This window comes from Phyllobates terribilis, unplaced genomic scaffold (assembly GCF_046119375.1).
Source record: "Phyllobates terribilis strain yellow unplaced genomic scaffold, ASM4611937v1 Scaffold_1__5_contigs__length_1240528914, whole genome shotgun sequence".
Lineage (NCBI taxonomy): Eukaryota > Metazoa > Chordata > Amphibia > Anura > Dendrobatidae > Phyllobates > Phyllobates terribilis.
In genome coordinates this window covers 723,142,646-723,167,178 of record NW_027362761.1, presented here as the reverse complement: position 1 = coordinate 723,167,178, position 24,533 = coordinate 723,142,646, and the positions used below count along the sequence as shown (strand labels likewise).

Below are 24,533 nucleotides of genomic sequence, written 5' to 3'. Positions count from 1 at the left end.
ACTGCATCACTGACTCCGTGTCGTTACTGCTGCTGCCCTGCACCATCACCCCCATCCTCCGCATACACTGCCCTGAGGCTATACTCCTCCCGTGGGGAGTTATGCTACGCTCTGCTGCACCCACAACACCAGCCTCAGTGGTCTGCCCTGTAGCGGCGGTTCACTCTGACCGCAATCCACGGGTGGCGTAGTCGGACATTTAAACATGAAAACCACATAAATAGTTCCGCCACTGGTTTGACCGCCCTGAGCCACGGAACTGGGTCGCCGCCACGAAGACTACAACCACCAGCATCCACCAAAAAGGGTCCGGCTCCGGGTGTCCCAAGGCCCAGGGGGTGCGTCAGAACATTTTCATCACCTTTCACAATCACCAATGGGACAAGGCAGTGATGTCCTCTGTCCCCTCTCTTATACATCCTAGTGACGGAGCACCTGCTCTCATCAATTCGCCATAACCCCAATATTAGGTGGATTGAGGTGGGAGGCACCGAGTACAAGTGCTCTCTATTTGCTGATGATGTCCTAGTATATATCACTCAATCACATATATCCATCCATGCTGTTATGGCTGAAATAGATCACTTTGTTACATGGTAAAATTTTAAAATCAATGCAGCGAAGTCTGAGGCCCTCGATGTCTCCCTCCCCAAATCCATATAGGATTCCATCCAGTCCAACTTTCCCTTTGCCTGGCCCTCACAGGGTATCAAATGCTTAGGAATTCCTATTCATAGAGACCTCTCCCATCTATGTTATCTTAATTTTGGGCCCTTTATTGAACAACTCCATACAGACCACGGTTGGCAAGTTAGAACTGTAAGATTCACTACGTGAACCACTGGTGTTTTGTGGAAAAGCACATGTACACTGCGTTCCAAATTATTATACAAAAAGTGTTTAGGAGTGATAAGGGAAGAATTTGTTTGTTTGTCAGTTAAACTCATTGATGGTGATGTGTGTCAGGGCTCTTTATATCACTGTAAGCAATTGCAGACACCTGTGCTAATTAGTTTGGCAGGTGTGTCCAATGAAAGACAAGACTACTTAAGAAGGCTCTCTCACATTATTAAGCAGCCTACATTTTCTGCCAAAATGGGAAAGAAAAAGGATGTGTCGGCTGCTGAGAAGCAACAAATTGTGGAGTGTTTAGGTCAAGGCATGACTACAATCAACATTGTGCGATGATCAGGATGAAGTGTCCTGGCAATCAAGAAGTATGTAGCTGATTCACAGTACACACGTGTGCGTGCTGATAAGGGCAAATTGAGGACTCTTTCCTACAGGCAATTACGTCAGGTTGAAAGAGCAGCGGCAAAAAAGCCTTGTCATAGCAGCAGACAAGTTTTTGAAGCTGCTTGTGCCTCCAACGTCCCCCGAACAACAAGATGCAGGGTCCTTCAGAGGTTTGCAGCTGTGCATGTGACGCGCCCCCTGGGCCAGTGTTGTTGGGGAATACCCGGAGCCGGATCAGATGGGGGTTGTAGTCTCCGAGTGGCGGTGACCCGGTCCGTGCCCAGGGTGTCAAGCTCAGTGTGTGGCAGTCCTAAGATGTTTCTAGATGTTCTTTTGTGTCGACTACGCCACCCGTTGAATTGCGGTCACTTCGGCCGCCGCTGCAGCAGGGTCCGCTGAGGCTGATGGTGTTTGTGCAGCTTCGGTAGTATAACCCCCAACGGGAGGGGTATAGCCTCAGGGGGTCAGGTGCAGAGGATGGTGGTTGTGGAAGTGCAGGGATGATGGTAATCAGAGACAGAGTCGGGTTGTGCAGTTCAGGGTTCTTTACTTACTGCAGATGTTCCGGTCACTCCGGCCTTGAGTGACCACCCGAGCCGTGCTGCGTCCACCAGGTCCTGGACTCGGCCAACCCCCAAGTAGCTCTGGAGCGTGGTTCTGAGCTCCCGTTCTGACCTGTCCTCGTCTCTGGCCTTCCCCACCAGGGATCCACCTATGTCCGGCTCCCTCGGGCCTTCTGTTGGTAACCCTTGACTCTGGGTTCCCTGACCCTACGCGTGGTCTGCCTTCCGGGTGGATATGGTGGGTGGCCGTGGCAGATGCTGCCCACGGCCTCCGGTCTCTGGCTGAGGTATGCTGTAGCCCCCACCAGTTTGGGATCCGGTACCCTGTTGCCAACTCTTCACCCTCTGGTCTAATTTGGGCTCTTGGAGTTCCTTCTTTCTCCCCCTCTGGGTCTTTCTTTCTCCTCTCTCTCTCTGGGCCTTGGAGCTGCTCTTCTCCTCTGCTCTCTTCCTCTGCAAAGACTGACAGACCAGCCTTCTACAAAAGACTCCTCTGCAAAGACTTACTGACTGACTGACCCTGATCTTAGATGGTGCCCACCTTAAATACTCCCTCTATGTGTGAGCTCAGGTGACCAGCACCCAATGAGCTCCTAACTTTACCCAGGCTGCTCCCCCTATCTGCCCCTACACTACTGGGATGTACCACCCCCCTCCCACTCCAGCCAGGAACAGACTCGGTCGTACCTGCACATTTCTAAGTGGCAGTACCGTTGGTCTGTTCCTCGGAAATGGGATGTGTGTAGTGCATGCAGCTTTCTGAGCTCAGCTCCACACTCCATCCTTACCCGGGAGTGGAATATCACACCTCTGGGTTGAGGTGCAATACCCCTGTAGCAGCCGAATCCTCAGGGTGCTACATTCCCCCCTGGTAAATCACAGCACGTCCTCGGGCTGTAAGATATAAACAACATCCAAAACATACAATTTTTTTCATAAACATAAACATATAAACATATAAAACATCACATATATTATCAGCAATAAACTTTTCATATAAATAACATTTTTGTAAACATTCCTGTCTCTGGTTCCTCCGGTCACGGTGCAACTTGTGACCGGGTAAAATGCGACAGTCTCTTGAAGAAAATGGTTTTCCCATAAAACCAGTAGGGGGCGCTTTTAGGAAGCGCAACTATTTACAAGGGGAGATATGGCCGCTCTCAGTCCTCGGCCAGGTAATGGGAATAGGGATGACCGCTCTCAGTCCTCGGTCAGTGGGATTAAGGGACACACAGGTTAACAGTTCAGTTCTCTGGTCCCAACGGGGACTATATTAGCAGCAACGGTTCACTGTGCCCCGACGGGCAACTATATACAGCTTCTACTCTGCTGTACTCAACGACGACGTCCTCCTGCTCTTTCTTTGTGGACAGTTTCAGTTTCAGACCCGTCCGGGTCCTCTTGCTCCTCCTCACACCGCAGCTCCTCCTCCGTCAGGCGATGCACATGGAGGGCGTAGGGTCCTTTGGCACACTTGTGCCGGGTGAAGGTGACCTCGTCCCCTATATAAAGGTCACGACCTCTGTGTCCCTCCGGTAGGTGGGACTCAACGTCTCTTCTGGTCACGAAGACGTCACCTGGGGTGCGGTGATCTCGGATGAAGCCCCACCCGTGCTGCATATTAAACTTGATCACAGTCCCGGTGGAAGGGGGACCATGAGCTGCACGGGGACTCCTCCTGGCCCGGCTCTTCTGCTCCGCGCTCTTTATTTGGGCTTGTTGTTCCCGGACCCGCCTCTCTCTCCGCTCCCTCTCAAAGACCTCGAGCTGCTGGCGGCAGCACTCTGCACGCTCCGCTGCGGCTACCCGAGTCTCCTGAGTGAACCCCATGAGATCTTCTCCGGTGGGGTCCCACTCAAACTGTGCCTCCTCTAGCGGGGGCGAGATCCTCTTTATGGGCTTTGGAACCGGGATCAGGGGTTCGTCTAGGGGTCTCTCTTTCCGGAGTCGAGGATGGTGAAACTCCGGTGGCCATATGAAGGGCTGCCCATCCGGGCACGTATGTTGGGCGAACAGATCTTCTCCCAGATGCGGCACTCTTGGTTTTATGGGCGCGGTGGTGGTGGCGCCCGGGTTGCCCAGGCCTTGCGGCCAGGCCTGGGGCACCTGGAAAGTGAAGGGCACCGTAAGGATGGCGGCGCCCTGGGCTACTTGGCCCTGCGACCAGGCCGGTGGCTCCGCGGAGGTAGGGGGCGCTGTTGGTATTGCGGCGCCCGGGGGTACTAGGCCCTGCGACCAGGCTGGTGGTACTTCCTGCTTGGTCACGCTTGGGGTCGAGGCGTGTGACGTCACAGGGGTCACGGCTGCGGCTTCCGGTTGAGGCCTAGTCTGTGGCGGTGACGTTGCGGTTACGGGCACGGCAGGGGGTACTTCGGGCTCTGCGACGGGGAGCTGGGGCAGGTTCGCGGTTTCCCGGTTTGGGGTAGAGACGTCCCCTTTACCTGCCTCCTTTCGTTCGGCTCCCTTCTCGGCGCCGTCTCCGGCCTTCAGTCCTCCTGCGCCATCCTCAGAGGCGGTCTGTCTCCTCGTCTCGGGTGGCGTGCTCCGCTGACGAGTTCTTGTCTGCTGGGCCATCTCTCGGCTCCACTCCGCTAACGTCTCTCGCTGCACCCGGGCCATCCTCCGTGCGAGGCCCTCCAGCGCAGTCTGTGCACACTCCCGATCTCGGGGGAGCTGTGCCAGGACCTCCACTAAGCCTAGTGGGGTCGTTGCTTCTAGCAGGCTCCTGACCAACGGGTCGGTGCTGCTCTGCTCTCCTCTCGTTGTCTCCAGCAGGCCTTCTGGAGTGGCGACCGGCAACAGGCTCCTGACCATTGGGTCGGTGCTGCCTGGAGTGGCGGCCCGCATCAGGCTCCTGACCGCTGGGTCGGTGCTGCCTGGCTCTCCCTCCATCTCCGGGTAGGCTCTTTCTGGACTCTCCTCCAGACGTCTTGTCTCCGGGTGCGCTCTCTCCAGACTGCTCCAGGCGACACCCATCTTTGTTCTCTTCTTCTGTCTCCGCCCACATCGAGGGTGGTCCCGGGGCAACTTGGTGATTGTCAGTTCCAGGGGCAGTTCTCTCACGCTGATGGACACTTCCAGCATCACAGTCTCTGTTGGTGGGGGCGGTTTCCGCTTTTGGCGCCATTCTTCGACCTGGCCCACGATGGGAGGTGGCCTTTTGCCACCCTCTGGCACGCCCATAATGGCGTCCGCTCCCCCAAGGCGGGAAATCTTCAGAAATGGCGGGAATCGTCTCCCAGTGGCGGGAAACTCCATTGATGGCGGGAAAAAGCTGCAAATGGCGGACAACCGGCGGGAAACGACCTGTGATGGGGCCCGATGGCGGGGACCCTCCGGAACCGGCAGGAGACTTCTTTTTAAGGTAACGATGTACTTTTCTTCAGGCACGCAGTACCCGGTTGTTGCGGGCACGTTATCCTGCCGACTACGCCAAAGTTGACGCGCCCCCTGGGCCAGTGTTGTTGGGGAATACCCGGAGCCGGATCAGATGGGGGTTGTAGTCTCCGAGTGGCGGTGACCCGGTCCGTGCCCAGGGTGTCAAGCTCAGTGTGTGGCAGTCCTAAGATGTTTCTAGATGTTCTTTTGTGTCGACTACGCCACCCGTTGAATTGCGGTCACTTCGGCCGCCGCTGCAGCAGGGTCCGCTGAGGCTGATGGTGTTTGTGCAGCTTCGGTAGTATAACCCCCAACGGGAGGGGTATAGCCTAAGGGGGTCAGGTGCAGAGGATGGTGGTTGTGGAAGTGCAGGGATGATGGTAATCAGAGACAGAGTCGGGTTGTGCAGTTCAGGGTTCTTTACTTACTGCAGATGTTCCGGTCACTCCGGCCTTGAGTGACCACCCGAGCCGTGCTGCGTCCACCAGGTCCTGGACTCGGCCAACCCCCAAGTAGTTCTGGAGCGTGGTTCTGAGCTCCCATTCTGACCTGTCCTCGTCTCTGGCCTTCCCCACCAGGGATCCACCTATGTCCGGCTCCCTCGGGCCTTCTGTTGGTAACCCTTGACTCTGGGTTCCCTGACCCTACGCGTGGTCTGCCTTCCGGGTGGATATGGTGGGTGGCCGTGGCAGATGCTGCCCACGGCCTCCGGTCTCTGGCTGAGGTATGCTGTAGCCCCCACCAGTTTGGGATCCGGTACCCTGTTGCCAACTCTTCACCCTCTGGTCTAATTTGGGCTCTTGGAGTTCCTTCTTTCTCCCCCTCTGGGTCTTTCTTTCTCCTCTCTCTCTCTGGGCCTTGGAGCTGCTCTTCTCCTCTGCTCTCTTCCTCTGCAAAGACTGACAGACCAGCCTTCTACAAAAGACTCCTCTGCAAAGACTTACTGACTGACTGACCCTGATCTTAGATGGTGCCCACCTTAAATACTCCCTCTATGTGTGAGCTCAGGTGACCAGCACCCAATGAGCTCCTAACTTTACCCAGGCTGCTCCCCCTATCTGCCCCTACACTACTGGGATGTACCACCCCCCTCCCACTCCAGCCAGGAACAGACTCGGTCGTACCTGCACATTTCTAAGTGGGAGTACCGTTGGTCTGTTCCTCGGAAATGGGATGTGTGTAGTGCATGCAGCTTTCTGAGCTTAGCTCCACACTCCATCCTTACCCGGGAGTGGAATATCACACCTCTGGGTTGAGGTGCAATACCCCTGTAGCAGCCGAATCCTCAGGGTGCTACACATGCGCCATCCTGTCGACCTCCTCTATCCACTTCATACAAGCAGAAACGGCTCCAGTGGGCCAAACATTACATGAAGACTGATTTCAAAACTGTTTTGTTCACGGATGAGTGCCGTGCAGCGCTCGATGGTCCAGATGGATGGAGTGGAGGATGGCTGGTTGATGGACACCCCACGCAAACACGGCTACAGCGCCAACAAGGAGGAGGTGGAGTAATGTTTTGGGCTGGAATCATGGGGAGAGAGATTGTCGGCCCCTTTAGGATCCCTGAAGGCGCTAAAGATGAACTCCATAATGTATGTGGATTTTCTCAAACAGCACTTCCTGCCATGGTTCAAGAAGAAGAACCGTGTATTTCACAGCAAGATCATTTTTCTGCATGATAATGCACCATCTCATGCTGCACATAAAACATCTGCATCTCTGGCTGATATGGGCATAAAAGGGGACAAACTTATGGTGTGACCCCCATGCTCCCCTGACCTCTACCCCATTCAGAACCTTTGGAGCATCATTAAAAGGAGTGTCTATGATGGCGGGAGGCAGTTCACATCTAAGCAACAGCTCTGGGAGGGTATTCTGTCCTCATGCAAAACAATTGAAGCAGAAACCATCCAAAACCTGACAAATTCAATGGACGAGAGAGTTCAGAAGCTCCTTTCGAACAAGGGGTCCTATGTGAAAATGTAACATCACCTAGAATAAAGTTTTGAGTTGAAAACTGTTTGATTTCAGTTTCTAACAACCTGCTAATGCTTATAATTTCAAAAATGACCATTTTTTTGGTCTTTATTAAAATGAAAAGGTTGATCGAAAAGTTTGGGGGATCTAAGAGTGTGGCAACCCAGTAGTCATGATTACTTCGAATTCTGACAATATGAGGGTCATGCTGCAGGTAGTGCAGCAAGAAGGCACTTATGTGCCTTGCGCATCTCGGAGCCCCAAAATTATTTTCCGGGCTAGATGCAGCTAAAAATTATTTTTAATTTTAAATCTGGTGAAGCTTTAGTATAGATGGCCTAATAGGATCAGTGCTGCACACTGCTACAAAGCCCAAATTATTTTCCAGTCAAGATACAGATAAACATGATTAGTAATTTGAAAGCTTAAAACGGTTGGTAGGGTGATTTTAACCAATCATCAAGCTTTTACTCTCCCCAGGATGACACAGGGGTAGAAAAGTCGTTTCGGATCCATGATTTGTTCATCTTTATGAACGTGAGTCTGTCTACATTATCAGTGGAGAGCCGCGTGCGCTTATCTGTCAGCACACCACCAGCAGCGCTGAACACACGTTCAGACAGAACGCTGGCTGCGGGGCATGACAAGATCTCCAAGGCGTAAGTGGCTAGCTCCGGCAATTTATCCAGATTGGAAGCCCAAAAAGAGCAAGGGTCCAGTGACACAGTCGTGGCTTCAATGTTTACTTGGAGATACTCCTGTACCATCGTCTCTAGGCGTTGACTATGTGTCAGACTTCTTGTCTCCTGTGGCCTTGCAAAGGATGGGCTAAAAAAGTGGTGAAATGATTCCGCAAAATTGATGTTACCAGCAGATACTGTGGTTCTGTTACGGTTTGAGTGCTGAACACTTGACGGTCCCACGGTTGGCAAGTTGGAACTGTGAGATTCACTACGTGCACCACTGGTATTTTGTGGAAAAGCACATGTAAGATTCTGCAACAGTCTCTGCTGATACTCCTGCATGCGTGCATCCCTTTCTATGGCAGGAATAATTTCTGCAAATTTACTTTTGTACCGGGGATCTAACAGTGTGGCAACCCAGTAGTCAGGATTATTTCTAATTCTCACAATTCGAGGGTCATGTTGCAGGTAGTGCAGCAAGAAGGCACTCATGTGTGTTGCGCATCCAGGAGCACCAAGTCCCTGTTGTGTTGGTGGCGAGGTAACAATCATGCTTCCTTCCTCTGTCCTCTCCCCCCAACCTCGCACAACAGAAATGTGATCAAGGTCTCCCTCATCTGATGAGTCTTCCATCAGTTCGTCCTCCACTTCTTCCTGGGCTCCTGCACCTTCCTCACTAGTTTGGCTGCTACCATGCGCCCTGGTAAAACCATCTCCCCCACCCTCACATGCCTGCCGCCTTGGTGCTGCCGACCGTCTGGACCTTGCAGATGTTAGCCCTTCCGCATACAACTCCTCCTCCTCTACTTCCTCCACCTCCTCTTGTGCCACCACCTGACTCCGAATTCTGTTTAACATGTGCTCCAGCATGTAAATCACCGGAATAGTCATGCTGATAATGGCATCGTCAGCACTAAACATCTTCGTCGCCATTTCAAAACTGTGCAGAAGGGTGCATAGGTCCCTGATCTGAGACCACTCCTCCAGCGTGATTTGCCCCACCTCTGAATCTCGTTGGCCCAGGCTATACGTCAGAACGTATTGCACCAGGGCTTGTCGGTGCTGCCACAGTCGCTGCAACATGTGCAGAGTTGAATTCCACCGGGTAGGCACATCGCATTTTAGCCGGTGAAGTGGCAGGCCCAACGACTTCTGTAGAGATGTAAGTCGCTGAGCTGCGGGATGCGAACGGCGGAAGTGAGCACACAGCGACCGTGCCCTCTGCAGAAGGCCATCTAGTCTGGGATAGTGGGCTAAAAATTGCTGGACAACCAGGTTCAACACGTGAGCCATACAAGGCACGTGTGTGACATTGCCCCGGCGAAGGGCCGCACCCAGGTTTGCAGCATTGTCGCACACGGCCTTCCCTGGTTTCAGGTCCAGTGGAGACAACCATTCATGAAATTGGTTCTCCAGAGCTGACCACAACTCCTCAGCTGTGTGACTCACATTTCCCAGACATTTCAATGTAAAAACCGCCTGATGACGTTGAGCCCTACTGCCAGCATAGTAAGGAGGTGTGCAGGATCCCTTCTGCGCAGTTAGAAAGCTTGTGGCATGACCAGACAGGCTTTGGGTGCAGGTGGAAGACCGAGAGGAGGTTGAGGAGGCAGAAGCAGTGGAGGAACTTTGACATAAAGAGGATTGACGCACAACTCGTGGGGACGGCAAGACTTGGACAGCAGCCCCTTGTCCTGCTGTCACCATAGTTACCCAGTGCCCAGTCAGCGACATGTAACGCCCCTGTCCATGCCTACTCGTCCAAGTGTCTGTGGTGAAATGCACCCTGTCACACACAGAGTTTCTCAAAGAAGCGGTGATGTTGTGTGCGACATGCTGGTGGAGCGCAGGCACACCTTTCTTTGAGAAGTAGTGCCGACTGGGCATCTGGTACTGGGGCACTGCGACGGACATAAGGTCTCGAAAATCCTCTGTGTCCACCAGGCGGAAAGGCAGCATTTCTGTAGCCAAGAGCTTGCAGATGGTGAAATTCAACCTCTTAGCTTTCTCATGGCTAGGAGGAAATGGTCTTTTACTTGTCCACATCTGAGGGACCGAGGGCTGGCTATTGTGCTTAGACGGGGTTGATAAGGGTGTCCCCGGCAAACTGCCGGTCTGTGAGGAAGATGCAGGCGGACATGTTAGGTTGCCTTGATCCAAAGGTGGTGCTATCGATGTCGGACAGCGCTCAACACCAGCTGGTGTTACCACCTCCAAAGAAAATGATGACCTGCCAATCACGCTGGCTGTTGCGGGTAAAGAGGTGGCAGGTCTGCGCCCCAAAACAGGTGTGACTGCTGTCCCCCCAGTCACAGAGGATGAAGAGGCCGCGGATGCACAAGATATGGCAGACGGTGATTGGCCCGGCCGGCTAGGCCGCATTGTAGCACACTGAGCTTCCCACTGCAACTTATGCTTCATGTCCATGTGCCGGTTCATGCATGAAGTACTCAAACTATGTATTTTTTGGCCTCTACTTAGCTTTTGCTGACAAATGTTACAGATAACACGAGTTGGGTCATCTTTATCGATCTGAAAAAATGCCCAGGCTATGCAAGGCTTAGCACCCATGCGACCTGAAGAGCCACCACGACTTGTATTGAGAGGCAGAGTTGTGTTTGAGGATGCAGTTGTTGACGTGCTTCCAGTACTACGTCTCTGTCCAGGAAGGCGCAACCTGACCTCGTCGTCACTAGCATCTTCCTCCACCTCCTCTGCTGACCTCATCTCTTGGCTGACTGTGGGTTGACAGTAAGTGGGATCTCCGACCTCATCATCATCACCCTGTGCGTTATCACACCCGTCGTCCTCAGAGCCAACCTGTTCCTGCCCTGACAAAAAACTAAAGTTGTCGCTCCAATCAGGTATTTGAGTCTTATCATCGTCTTCCTCATTGTCTCCACCAACAGGAGTTACAGTTTGGGAATGAGGGTCTACATTATGGTCAGAACCTTCTGCGTCTGGTCCTGGATCTGACTCATAAAGATTCTGGGCATCAGTGCAGATCATTTCCTCGTCTGGATTCACAGAAGCGCTGGAGTCGACCTCTGATTCCCAGGCTATAGTATGAGTAAACAGCTCTGCAGACTCAACCATCTGTTCTACCTCACACTCAGACGGGCAGCTGGAGATTTGGGAGCTGTGAGGAAGCAAGTGCGATTTGGGTGACACCTTTGAGGACTGGAGTATTTGTGATGTTGAAGTTGATGTGGAGGAGAGCCCACTTAAAGGAGCACTTGATATCCGTTGAAGCACCTGCTGTTTTTGTGCCTCATCTGGAATTTGTAGCAATTGGCGTGGCCGTAAGAAAGGGATCTTATCACATTGTCCGCTAAAAGAAGTAGACATTTTAGTTTGGCTGGAAGATGGTCTTTCTTCTGCACCTACCCCACGGACACAACCTTTTTTCCCCTTCCCAACACGCCTATTCCCCTTTCCACCAGCAGCAGGCCTTTTTCCACTCATTTTGGTGGTTAACTAATTCACAACTCTGGAGTTGTTTGCACAAAAAAACAATGGATGGTAACCGAGCAGAGCTGAGTGGCCAAACTGTGGTATTAGGCCAAAACTATTGGCTGGGTTAGATGCAGAAAAAAATTATTTTTAATTTGCAACCTGATGGAGGTCAGTATAGATGGACTAATAGACCAAGTCCCACACACCGCTAGAAGCCCAAATATTTTTTCAGAGCTAGATGCAGAAAATTTTTTTATTCAATTTGCAACCTGATGGAGGTCAGTATAGATGGACTAATAGACCAAGTCCCACACACTGCTAGAAGCCCAAATATTTTTTCAGAGCTAGATGCAGAAAAAAATTATTTTTAATTTGCAACCTGATGGAGGTCAGTATAGATGGACTAATAGACCAAGTCCCACACACTGCTAGAAGCCCAAATATTTTTTCAGAGCTAGATGCAGAAAAAAATTATTTTTAATTTGCAACCTGATGGAGGTCAGTATAGATGGACTAATAGAACAAGTCCCACACGCTGCTAGAAGCCCAAATATTTTTTCAGAGATAAATGAAGAAAAAAATTATTTTTAATTTGCAACCTGATGGAGGTCAGTATAGATGGACTAATAGACCAAGTCCCACACACTGCTAGAAGCCCAAATATTTTTTCAGAGCTAGATGCAGAAAAAAATTATTTTTAATTTGCAACCTGATGGAGGTCAGTATAGATGGACTAATAGACCAAGTCCCACACACTGCTAGAAGCCCAAATATTTTTTCAGAGCTAGATGCAGAAAAAAATTAGTTTTAATTTGCAACCTGATGGAGGTCAGTATAGATGGACTAATAGACCAAGTCCCACACACCGCTAGAAGCCCAAATATTTTTTCAGAGCTAGATGCAGAAAAAAATTATTTTTAATTTGCAACCTGATGGAGGTCAGTATAGATGGACTAATAGACCAAGTCCCACACTGCTACAAGCCCAAATATTTTTTCAGAGCTAGATGCAGAAAAAAATTATTTTTAATTTGCAACCTGATGGAGGTCAGTATAGATGGACTAATAGACCAAGTCCCACACACTGCTAGAAGCCCAAATATTTTTTCAGAGCTAGATGCAGAAAAAAATTATTTTTAATTTGCAACCTGATGGAGGTCAGTATAGATGGACTAATAGACCAAGTCCCACACACCGCTAGAAGCCCAAATATTTTTTCAGAGCTAGATGCAGAAAAAAATTATTTTTAATTTGCAACCTGATGTAGGTCAGTATAGATGGACTAATAGACCAAGTCCCACACACTGCTAGAAGCCCAAATATTTTTTCAGAGCTAGATGCAGAAAAAAATTATTTTTAATTTGCAACCTGATGGAGGTCAGTATAGATGGACTAATAGACCAAGTCCCACACACCGCTAGAAGCCCAAATATTTTTTCAGAGCTAGATGCAGAAAAAAATTATTTTTAATTTGCAACCTGATGTAGGTCAGTATAGATGGACTAATAGACCAAGTCCCACACACCGCTAGAAGCCCAAATATTTTTTCAGAGCTAGATGCAGAAAAAAATTATTTTTAATTTGCAACCTGATGGAGGTCAGTATAGATGGACTAATAGACCAAGTCCCACACACCGCTAGAAGCCCAAATATTTTTTCAGAGCTAGATGCAGAAAAAAATTATTTTTAATTTGCAACCTGATGGAGGTCAGTATAGATGGACTAATAGACCAAGTCCCACACACTGCTAGAAGCCCAAATAGTTTTTCAGAGCTAGATGCAGAAAAAAATTATTTTTAATTTGCAACCTGATGGAGGTCAGTATAGATGGACTAATAGACCAAGTCCCACACACTGCTAGAAGCCCAAATATTTTTTCAGAGCTAGATGCAGAAAAAAATTATTTTTAATTTGCAACCTGATGGAGGTCAGTATAGATGGACTAATAGACCAAGTCCCACACACCGCTAGAAGCCCAAATATTTTTTCAGAGCTAGATGCAGAAAAAAATTATTTTTAATTTGCAACCTGATGTAGGTCAGTATAGATGGACTAATAGACCAAGTCCCACACACTGCTAGAAGCCCAAATATTTTTTCAGAGGTAGATGCAGAAAAAAATTATTTTTAATTTGCAACCTGATGGAGGTCAGTATAGATGGACTAATAGACCAAGTCCCACACACCGCTAGAAGCCCAAATATTTTTTCAGAGCTAGATGCAGAAAAAAATTATATTCAGTTTGCAACCTGATGGAGGTCAGTATAGATGGACTAATAGAATGATGCTATGCCCAAAAGATTTTACTTCACTAGGTGCAGTAAAAAAATTGGTATTCTATACACAGGTGTTATATCTTGCAACACAGATAGGCTACTCCACTGACTAACACACTCTGCAATAGGCCAAAAAGGATTAGCTTTGCTAGATTCAGCCAAATGCTGTGAAAAAAACTTGCACAGCACTGGCACAGACCTGCCTGGCAAAAACTGATAGGAACTCATGTAACCTAGTCCTGAAAAGGACTCCAATTACAATTAGTCTTTACTCCCACAACCTATCTATTTAAGAGCACAGACCTCCCTGATAAAAGTCGTAGGAAATGCTGTAACCTAGTCCTTAAAAGGACTGCAATCACAACTATTCCCTACTCCCAAGCTATCTGTATATTTGTGCGAAAATTGGCTTGAAATTAACAAGGTATAGCACACACAGCAACAGCGGTGCCGTCTAACACGCAGCTGCAGCAGTGAGAAAATGGTGGCGACGGGGAAAATGGCTTGGTCTTATAGGGCAAGGACATGTGACATACACTGCCAATCACACATGCCCTTGCTTGTGTGAAAAAAAGCACTTCGCTCCGTGTGTGCGCTGCTGATAGGCTGACAGATTGCACCTCCCCACTGCAAATGCGGGAAAGAGAAAAAAAAATGGAGATCTTCATTGTTCCTGCAGAGATCCATCCCTGCCCCTCCCCCCGCCCCGCTGTACACTCAAACTGCGTATTAACATTAATTTTCATCATTACTGAGAAAAAATCCAGTTATGATTTTGGTGCACGAACAGTTATCGAACATAACCTCGAACAGCCGAATTTTTCTCAAATTGTTCGTGTTCGCCGACCGGCTCGAACACCGCCCCAAAACAGCTCGAATTTGAGATTGGCGAACAGTTCGAGTAGAACAACGCTCATCTCTAGTTGGCAGGTCATCCAGGAATTTCGGAGACTAAGAGACTTATCAGTCGCAGTTTTTGGTGGCCTGGATGGCCGAAGGAAGTCATCAAGTGGGTGCATCAGTGTACTGTGTGTGCTTTGTCAAAGGCTTCACATACTCCTGCTGCGGGCTTGCTTTGCCCTCTGGAGGTCCCTAGTGCACCTTGGACGCATCTCACAATGGATTTTATTACTGATCTTCCTGTGTCCAAGGGTTTTACTGTCATCTGGGTGGTCGTGGACCGTTTTAGTAGGATGTGTCATTTGGTTCCATTTATTAAGTTGCCCTGCGCCAAGACAATCGCTAAGGCGTTTGTTAAGGAGATTGTCAAGCTCCATGGCGTTCCCATGGATATTGTTTCTGATAGAGGACCTCAGTTTGTGGCTCTCTTTTGGCGTGCTTTTTGTGACAGGTTGGGAATCCATTTGTCATTTTCGTCTGGTCATCATCCTGAGTCTAATGGACGGAAAGAAAGAACCAGGATGTTGAACAGTTTTTGCGTTGTTTTGTGGCAGACAATCAAGAGGTGTGGTCTGAGTTTCTGCCTCTCGCAGAATTTGCTCTTAACAATCATACATCCTCCTCTGCTGGGTGTTCTCCTTTTTTTGTTGTAATGGGAGACATCTGTCTTTTGGTTCGTTCTCCAAATTGGGGTCGGCGGTGCCGGAGGAGGAGAATTTTTCCGGTGATTTGGAGAGAGTTTGGACTAATGTACGTTGCAACCTTCAAGAGGCTAACAAGAAGTCCAAGAAGTATTTTGACAGGAAACGTAAAGAGGTTTTGTTTACTGTGGGTGACATGGTTTGGTTGTCCTCGAAGAACCTGCAGTTGAGGATTCCCTCTAAAAAACTGGGTCCTAAGTTTGTGGGTCCATTTAAAGTGCTTCAGGTTGTTAACCCGTCTGCTGTTAGGTTGAATGTCCCTACTTCCTGGAATATTAATCCTGTATTTCATGTTTCCTTGTTGAAAAAGGCTGACTTATCTGATAGGGATGCCACTGTCACAGTTCCTCCTGTGGTGGAAGACGGCAAATATGAAATTTCTCGTATCTTGAATTCTAGATGGCATAGAGGGAGATTACAGTATCTTGTCTCCTGGAAGGGTTTCGGTCCCGAAGACAACTCCTGAGTAAGGACGGATGATGTCTCTGCTCCTAGGCTGGTTAAACCTTTCCACAGGAGGTTGCCAGATAGGCCTGGGCGATCCAGAGGATCCTCATAAAAGAGGGGGTACTGTTAGAACCCTCCTGTTTGTTTTTTCTATCTTGTGTTTTGCGGTCACGTGACCATCTGCCTTTATATTCCAGCTCCGCCCTTCTGGCTGTGCTGGACTTCAGTGTTTGACTGTTTCTCTAGCCTGGTGCTTCGGTGCCATTCTCTGTCAAGTTCGCTTGGTCCACTGGGACCTCTAGTACATTTTGTCAGTTTGTCTTTTTGTGTTCTGCAACAACTTCTGTTTAGGAGGTGTCCCATTTTTGTCCCAGTCCTTAGTTCTTTTAGGGACCCCTCCCTTAATTCTATAGGTCTTCGTTCAGACTAGCCGAGGACTAAGACGGGTCTGTTCACTAGGAACAGGCAGCCCGCTACATCGTAGGGATTCAGCTTAGTCTTACTGTAGGGATAGCTTTCCCCTGTCTTTCCTTAGTTCATGTTGCAGATGATAACAGATATGTTAAATACCATTGTAGAGTATTTACCAGTCAACATTGGGGGATGAGCTATGGATTCTGAGCCCTGTGGATGAATATCATCATCCTTTATCCTTGACCTGTGGAGGTGTGCTTGAAAGGATAATTGTGCACTATTTAAGGGATATATGCCTGAGACAGACTTTACAAAGAAAATCAGAGAGACTTTTCAGAACAGCAGATTAGTAGCATGGCTCCATCAAGAGGAATACAGATCTGCTACATTGTCTATCACTGAACTTTCAGAGACGTTATGAAGGAATCCAGGTTGGGACAATCAAGTCACACAGGCCACATACCTCATTTCTCTATTCCCGGCGGGCCAGCGAATGGTTGAGACTGTGTAATTTTGCACCATCTTGGGTATTTGCTGGGAGTGTCCTATATGTTATTGTCTGTTTGGTGGTTCATTAAAGTATTACCACACTGTTTAACTCTCACCCTGTGTTGTCTGAGTAGTATTATGCCCACGGAAGACCCAGTGTCTTCACAGGTGGATTTCTGGATAAATCCCGTAGCAAGATTCTCCTCTATAAATATATATTCATACATGGCATGGGTCTCAACATGCGACAGGGGGTAGATTTGGCCTCGAGGAGGAGAAGCAACAGGAATGAGGTCAATAGGACAGTCATACGGCCTATGACATGGTAGTGTCTCAGCCCTCTTCTTGTCAAAGACGTCAGCGTACCTCTAATAAGGTGCCGGCAAGCCTAGTAGATTAGATGGAGAAGCCAGAGTTCAGGCAGGAGGAATGTAAACCAGGCCAGTCTTGTGACATTCTTGACCCCAATGGAGTACTTCTCCGGAGCTCCAGTTCAAGACAGGTTCATGTGTCTGCAACCATGGCAGACCTAGTAACAAAGGGTGAGTGAGACCGGACAGTACATAGAAGGAAATCTTCTCCGAGTGCAGTATTCCTACCTGGAGTACCATGGGCTCAGTAGCGAGCAAGATGGTCTCAGAAAGGGGCCTCCAATCCACCAAAGAAACCGCCAACGGATCCAGGAGACATTGGATCGGAATCTGATAATGCTGCACAACAGCCTGTTAAATGAGATCACCTGCGGCGCCGGAGTCCAGATAGGCGGACTCAACAAAATGGGTGTTGCCGCAGGATACGGACAATGATAGTGTTAGCGATGGAGAGAAATGATTCTCACCCAGAATGACCTCTCCAAGAGACCCTAAGATATGGAGTTTCCCAGTCTCTCTGGACAGGAGTGGATTACATGCTCAGAACTGCTACAATAAAAGCACCTTCCCTCAGAATGACGGGCCTCCTGACGGCTTTTGACCATTATCACCAGGTCAACTTGCATAGATTCTGGAGAGGATGCTGAGGTAGAGGCTTGCTGTAAGACCGGCCTTTGAAAGGAAAATGCCAGGCATAAGGGTCTTCTGTCACGGACCATCTCCTTGGAGCATTCCTGAAACCTGATGTTAATCCTTGTGACCAGAGACACTAGATCATCCAGTGAGGTGGGTATGTCAAGACCGGCCAGCTTATATTTGATTTACCCAGAAAGGCCCTCCCAAAAGGTAGCTACCAAGACTCGTTATTTCAGGCGAGCTCTAACGAGAGAGTGCGGAAACGTACAGAATATTGGCCCACTGTTAGGTTTCCCTGACGCAGTCGGAGGACAGAAGAAGCCGTTGAGGAGGCTCGGCCGGGTTCATCGAAGACCCTCCAGAAGGCCTCTAGAAAAGACTGAAGGTTAGACACCAGAGGGTCCCCTCTCTCCCAAAGGGGATTGAGCCATGCCAGAGCCTCACCAGTGAGATGTGACATGATGAAGACCACTCTGGCTCATATGAAGTAAACTGATAGGCCAATAGCTCGAAGTGTAGCGGGCACTGATTCGTGAATCTCTGACATAGGGCAGGATCCCCACCATAGCGTGGAGGAGCGGACAGTCGGGGTCCAGTACTGGCCAAAGTCGTTACCGCTTGGGTAGAGGCGGGTGCAGCCGGAGTTGTCAGCATGTCCAGGCAGGTGTTCATAGTCCACAAAAAGGACAGGATTGTGACCTGTTATGATTTCTGATGGGAGACCTCCTGGTATAGATCAGAGATGAAATGAGCCTGGGAGCCAGCGGATTCCATGGCCTGTGCAAACTGTAATGGGACGGGTGGTGGAATCACTGTGCCGTGGTGCGAGGAAAGCCCAGAGGGGCGTAACTAGGGACCTCATCAACCTCAGATGTACGGCAGCTAGACGACTCACTCCTCCATGATTATTAACAGTCTCCTATACTGTTAATGACAATGCACTAAGTGCATGGGCTGAAAAACATTTACTCCTGAGGGGTATACATGAACATACTGTATAACATGTACAGAGTGTTAGAGGTAGGCCTCTAAAAATATTTCCTACGGGCATCATAAACACCCTTAAAAAATTATGTGGGCGTTACATGACGGTCACCCTGTTGACATGGTGGTGGAGGAGGAGAAAGAGGAGGGTGACATAAAATAGACAAAAGCAGGAAGAGTATACCCATGTCTGGGTGTGAAGAGGTGCCTGTGAATAGACCCCCCCCCCCAAAAAAAAACCCCTGGATTTGACTTTATGTTCCCCTGCTATTATCCGATGGTGTTGAGAAGTCTGGTCCAATCCACCCCTAATTCATTTTGATAAGAGTCAGCCTGTCAGCATTTTCAGTTGACAGGCGGATGCGCCTATTAGTTATAATACCCCCGGTGGCAGTAAAAACCCGCTCTGACACAACGCTAGTGGCAGGGCAGGCCAGGACCTTCAAGGCGTAGAAAGCCAGTTCATGCCACGTGTCCAACTTGGATACCCAATAGTTATAAGGCACAGAGGAATCATGGAGGATGTTGGTATGGTTGGCAAGGCACTCCAGCATCTTCCAAAACTATTCCCTTTTTGTCTGAGTACCTCGCACAACAGGACCTGGGCATTGGGAAGGTCTGAGAAAACTGTCCCAGACCTTTGACAGTGTTCTCCTGCCTCTGCTGCATCGTATTCGTGTCTCCCATGCCTGTATTCCTTGGTTGTCCAGCAAACAGTGACCTCTGCCACCAGATGGGAATTTTTTAAATAATTCTTTAACAAGGGCCTTCTGGTACTGCAAAATTTATTAGACCTCTCTGCCATGGAAAGAAGAGATAGAAAGTTCTCCTCATAGCGTGGGTCTAGATGTGTGACCTACCAGTAATTAATGTTGGCCAAAATGTGTACAATGCGAGAGTCACGGGAAAGGAAGTGGAACATAAAGTCAGCCATGTGTGCGAGACTGCCAATAACCAAGACTTCCCTGTCCTGACCAAGAGGATGACTGTCCATGCTCCTCATTCTCCTCCTGGTCCTCCTCCTCATTCTCCCTCTCATCAGGCCTTCCACGCTGAACAGACGGTATGACTGTTGTGCGGGTAGTACCATCTGTAGCGCAGGAAAACAGCTCCTATTCCTCCTTCTCTTCCTTCTCCTTCTCATTATCACTCAATCCACGTTGAGATGAGATGAGGCTGGGCTGTGTAGCATCACCCTGTATAGTTTCTTGCTCCATCTCATCGTGCTCCACCTGCAATGCCTCCTCTTTAATTGTGAGCAGCGAACGTTGCAGTAGACAGAGAAGCGGGATGGTGACACTAATTATGGCATCATCGCCGTTCACCATCTTGGTGGAGTCCTCAAAGTTTTGGAGGATGGCACAGATGTCATACATCCATGTCCACTAATCAGCTCTTATGTGCAGAGGCTGACCTGAATACCAACGGGTGTGTTGAAGCTGGTCCTCAACAACTTCGCTGTGCTGCTCACAAATCCTTCCCAACGTATGCAATGTTGAGTTCCAACACGTAATGACATCACACACCAGTCGGTGAGCTGGAAGCTGCAAACACTGCTGAAGCATGGCGAGGGTGGCAGAAGCTGTTGGTTGGCTTTCTGAAATGGGCACACATGCGGCGTAATGTCACAAGCAACTCAGGCAGATCCAGGTAGGTTTTGAGAAACCGCTGAACCACTAGGTTGAGCACATGGTACGTGTGCGAGGTTGCCAAGCCTCAGAGCCGCGACCAGGTTCCGGCCATTGTCACAGGCAGATCTGCTTGCTCTGTTACAGCTGTCAACAACTCTGCAGCACTGTGCGGTTTGTCACCTAAGCATTATTAGCTTCAGCACAGCCTATAGCCTCTTGGCCAAAGCAGTGCTGCAGTGCTTCCAGCTTCTGACTGATGTGTTATTTCGGAGATGGAGGCTGAAGAGGAGGAGAAGGAGGAGGTGCAGGAGCTGTAGAATGTAGGAGCAACTCTGATTGACCAAGGGCCCGCAATCCTCTGCGTCGGGAGGACGTGTTCCGTCCCAGGGCCAGACTGGGTCCTGGCTTCCATTATATTAACCCAGTGTGCCATCAGTGAGATATACCATCCCTGGCCACAAGCACTTGTCCATGGTTAGGTGGACCTTCCCAGTAACTGTGTTTAGTGAGGGCATGGGTAATGTTCTGGGACACATGCTTATGTAAGGCGGGCACGGCCCACCGGGAAAAATAGTGGTGACTGGTGTCGGAGTACCAAGGTATGGCCGCCACCATGAGGTTGCGTAAAGATTCCATCTCCACAAGCCTAAAAGGCAACATTTCAAGTGCAAGCATTAGAGAAATGTGGCTGTTTATTATTGTGGCCTGTGTGGCCTTGGCTGCGTATTTGCACTTGCGTTCAAAGGACTGGAGTAGGGACAACTGAACGCTGTGCTGGGACAAGAACGTGGACGTGGTTGCTGATGGTGGTGGTTGCAAGTGTGCAACGATAGGTGCAGGGCGGGAGGCATCTTCGCCTGCACCATGGACAGGGAATTGGCGTGCACGCACAACAGCAGAGCAGACAGTGGTGTCACCCGCAGACACTGTTTCTGGACCCTGGCATTCGGCCCAACTAGTCGGGTGCTTTGCTGTCATGTGCCTGAGCATGCTGGTGGTGGTCAGGCTGGTAATTTTGCTGCCCCTGTTGATGCTGGCGTGGCAGATGTTGCAAATGGCCTTTTTGGGGTTAACTTGACAGGTTTTCCCGAGTCTGGTTCTTATTTAAAGGCTAACAGTTGGACTAGCAACTTCCCTCGTGTTGGAGTGGGGGACAGTTGCTCCCGCCTTGTGTTTGTGGCCACCCCACTGCTTGTTCCTGCCGGTTGTGGTGCTACGCCTCCCTCCCTCTTTGTGCTGCTGTCCTCGCTATGCATGTCACCTTGCAAGGTTCGGTCAGTGACTTCATCATCCACCACCTCGTCTTCCACGTACGCACCCTGGGCCTCCTCCTAACTTGCTGGCAATTTTGTCTCATCATCTTCCACCTCTTGGGACAGTAATTGCACTTTCCCACCGTCGCATTTGTGTGACCGTGGCTGCTCAAATATTTGGGCATCGCTACATCTCCTCTTGCTCCACTTGAAGCAGACTGAGCAAGAGGCCCGAATCTATAAATGGAAAAATGAACAGCTCTTCGGAGTGTCCAAGTGTGAGATCAATTGTCTCCAGGCACTCGGCATGGTGAGAGGAAGGATGATGAGGGTGAGGAATATGTGGTCCAGACTCACGGATACTGAGACTGGACCATGTGGAAGACAGGGTGATGGTGGTGGCAAACTGACTGGAAGCATTATCTGCTATCCAACCAACAAACTTTTCACCCTGCTCTGGCTTCAATAGTGGTGTTCTGCGGCCCCCCTACAAACTCTTGTTATGCTCCCTCAGCAGGCACAATTTCAGCTTGCCCACAGCCTTGGCCTGTATAATATTTTTCAAGTTCTCAAAAATGTCAGTATTATTACCGCAGTAATATCGGATCACGTCTGATGACCGCGGTTTTAGGCAGTGGCCTAATAGTATGGTATTGGTCAGCGACCAAGTGTGAATAGGTTTGAACACCACACAACTGGCAGACTAAATGGACTATAATATTTGTCACGTTCCCAAAAATGTCAGGCTTATTACCTCAGTAATATTGGATCACCTGAGATGATGGACAAGTTTCTTTGCTTCCACAATAATGCAATGCTATTAAAATCAAACAAATCTGGCTGTAGGCTGTACAAGCAAATGGAGCAGTTAAATGGAGTATTATATTGCTTTTCAAGCAATCACGATTAAGAGCAAAAAGAATATTAGCCTTGATATCTAGGGCTATGGATTTGAGTAACAGCAGCTGACAGAACGTGCAATGAACCTTATTCTGTTGTATACACTCTCCACAAACTCTGCCTGCCTAACTCCTGCTATCACCAGGATTGATAAGTATCTGAATTAGTCCTTAGAAGGACTGTTAGTTTAGATGTACAGGGTGGGCTATTTATATGGATACACCTAAATTAAATGGGAATGGTTGATGATATCAACTTCCTGTTTGCGGCACATTAGTATATGGGAGGGGGAAAACTTTTCCAGATGGGTGGTGACCATGGCGGCCATTTTGAAGTCAGCCATTTTGGATCCAACTTTATTTTTTTTAATGGGAAGAGAGTCATGTGACACATCAAACTTATTGAGAATTTTATAAGAAAAACAATGGTGTGCTTGGTTTTAACGTAACTTTATTCTTTCATGAGTTTTTTACAAGTTTATGACAACTTATAAAATGTGTTCAAAGTGCTGCCCATTGTGTTGGATTGTCAATGCAACCCTCTTCTCCCACTCTTGACACACTGATAGCAACACCGCAGAAGAAATGCTAGCACAGGATTCCAGTATCCATTGTTTCAGATGCTGCACATCTCGTATCTTGATGGTATGGTGTGTTATATGGGGTACAAAGATAGTGGGGGCATTCTATCTTTGTACCCCATGCATCCCGGAAGTACTCGCTGAGCATCTCGAACACTGAGATGCTCGGGCGAGTACCGAACAGTTGCGAGCATGCTCGCTCATCACTAGTTGTGATCTCACCCAATTAGAAGAGAGGACGTGATAGTCTGTGGAGCCTTTTTGGACTACAGATATGGATGACCAGGTCTATTTCCTAACCATGTCATGCCCAATATGGTAGCTACAACCCGTACACATTTCTTTTGCCAGTTCTTCAGCACTCTGCACACTAGAGACGTAGCTACAGTACCCTGCTTTTTTTTCTCTTTTCCTGATATGTATTAAGTATATTTTTTTTCACCCTTACACATACACTCCAGCTGATGACCCCTCATTATTGAGGAAGTAAGGCGTCGGGAGGTATCTTTTTCTTGTTTGTGGCTACAGGGCTAGTGCCATAATTGGGTGGTGCCCTTGTAAGGGTGGGAGCCACCACTTTGGGCACTGATTAGACAGATTGGTTGATTATTGCTACTAACTGATTGTTCTGTGCCCATGATTCTTCATCAACCCATTAAAGAGGCCAGTAATCAAGCACCAAGCGACTTCAATATTGTTGATCGTACTTGTTTAACGTTCTGAACTCATCCCATGTAAATGCAACCTAAATGTTTCTTTGTGGTGGTGCAATATGTGAGCATTTGGGGCCCCACTTTAAACTTTTGCCCAGGGCCCCACTTTGTTTAAAACCAGCCCTGCTTAGCGCTTACAGAGTGCTGCTGTATTCTTTTGTTTGTATACTATGTAGTCATAGCAGCTTGCACTTGTTCTCAATTGCTTTATTCTGTTCATAGTTTTTTGCTATTTTTTTTCAGTAAGAGCAATAATAAGCCTAATGCCATGGGAAAGCAAAAAGTAAATGTAACATCATAGTGACAAAGGGAGAAAATGGCCCAACAGTAATGACTTTCATTGTCTCGAGGTATGAAGGTTTTGTGACCATCTGTTTCATTTCTACTACAATGGTATGGGTACCAAAGCACTTGAAGACCTTCCTTTAAATAACCTGTGTGTGTCCCTGGGCTTAAAGTTTGATAAGTAGTTGATAGCAAGATGTTTTCTGACAAAATGTCTAAAGAATTCCTTCATGATTTCTAAAATCATACCTGAAAAGCAGTCAAGTTTTTTCGGAATTTCAATTACAAATGCAGAATGTTAAAATATCAAAAAAGAGAAAATGGAGACCATTTCACCAGGATTTTATGGACAAAATTGTGCTTCAAAACCCCATAAGAAACAGCTTTTTACTCCTCCTCAGTGGAATCATCTTTTTTTATACAATGTATGGATAATATGATGCTGTATGGGGGCAGATTGATCTACTAGTGATGTTTTATTGTATGGATAATAAAATAAATTACTTACAAAGAAGCAGAGCTTAGTGCTTTGTTTATCATGAGCTTTTTAGGAATTTTGCTACTGCATCTGGAAGCAACCTGATGGGTACAGACCCTGATTCAAGTGATATTTCACTTGCTAGGCTGCTTGCTGCAGTTTTGATAAGATCACTTTT

The 24,533-nt window shown here is 48.5% G+C and overlaps 1 protein-coding gene across 1 annotated transcript in view; it reads right to left on the bottom strand.

Annotated features, from left to right (window-relative positions):
* Positions 1-24,533, bottom strand: part of ATP8B3 (ATPase phospholipid transporting 8B3) — a 1,018,530-nt gene that overhangs the window by 667,284 nt on the left and 326,713 nt on the right. The gene's annotated exons all lie outside the window — the stretch shown is intronic.